A 1063-nucleotide genomic window follows, 5' to 3' on the forward strand; every position below is an offset into this window, starting at 1 on the left:
CCAACTTTTTTTATGAGGCCAGTATTATCCTGATATCAAAGCTCAACAAAGAAAGCAAAGAAAAATTAAAGAAGTAAAAGAAAGGCAAACACTACACCTATATGTGTCTCATAAAGTTTAATGCATTTGCTCTACAAAATCACAGGAAATGGAATCATACACCACTAACAATAAATATTTTGCCCCAGGTATGCAAGACAAGTTTCATATTCAAAAATCAAGCAGTATAATCATCAAATCAAAAAGAAAAAGTAGTCATCATTCCAATTGAGGCAGAAAAAATAAATTGAAAAAATATTCCTTAGTGAAAAAAATACCCTCAGAAAAATAGAAATAGAGGGAAACATCTAGCTTGATGAAGAATATCTACAAAAAAATTTCAGCTAACATCAAACATAATGTGAAAGATTGCTTTTGTCCTAAGATTGGAAACAGTGGAAAGATGTCTCCTCATAACTCTTATTTGGCATAGTACTAGGAATTCTAGCCCCAGTAATAAAGCAAGAAAATGAAATAAAAGCACATACAGGTTGAAGGGAAAAAAATATAAATTTCACCATTTTGGGATGGCATGCTTGTCTACATAGAAAAAAATCCCCAAAAAATCTACAAAATATAAAACTTAAAACTAACATATGAATAAAACTAGGTAGTAGAGTATACAATCAAAACCATGAGAATAAATCACATTTCCAGATAACAATAATTAACATGTAGAAACTGAAATTAAAAATATAATATTAGGGCCAGGAGTAGTGGCTCTCACCTGTAATCACAGCAATTTGGAAGTCCTGGGCTGGTGGATTATTTAAGGCCAGGAGTTCCAGACCAGCCTAGCCAACATGGTATATCCCATCTCTCCAAAAAATACAAAAATTACCTGGACTATAGTGGTGCATGCCTGTAGTCCCAGATACTCAGGAGCCTCTCCTGCCAGGAGGCTGAGGCAGGAGAATTGCTTGAGCGGGGCAGACAGAGGTTTTGGTGAGCCGAGATCATGCCACTGCACTCCAGTCTGGGTGACAGAGTGAGACCCTGTCTCAAAAAAAAAAAAAAAAAAAAA

The sequence above is a fragment of the Cebus imitator genome, unplaced genomic scaffold, assembly GCF_001604975.1.
Source record: "Cebus imitator isolate Cc_AM_T3 unplaced genomic scaffold, Cebus_imitator-1.0 Scaffold676, whole genome shotgun sequence".
NCBI classification, from domain to species: domain Eukaryota; kingdom Metazoa; phylum Chordata; class Mammalia; order Primates; family Cebidae; genus Cebus; species Cebus imitator.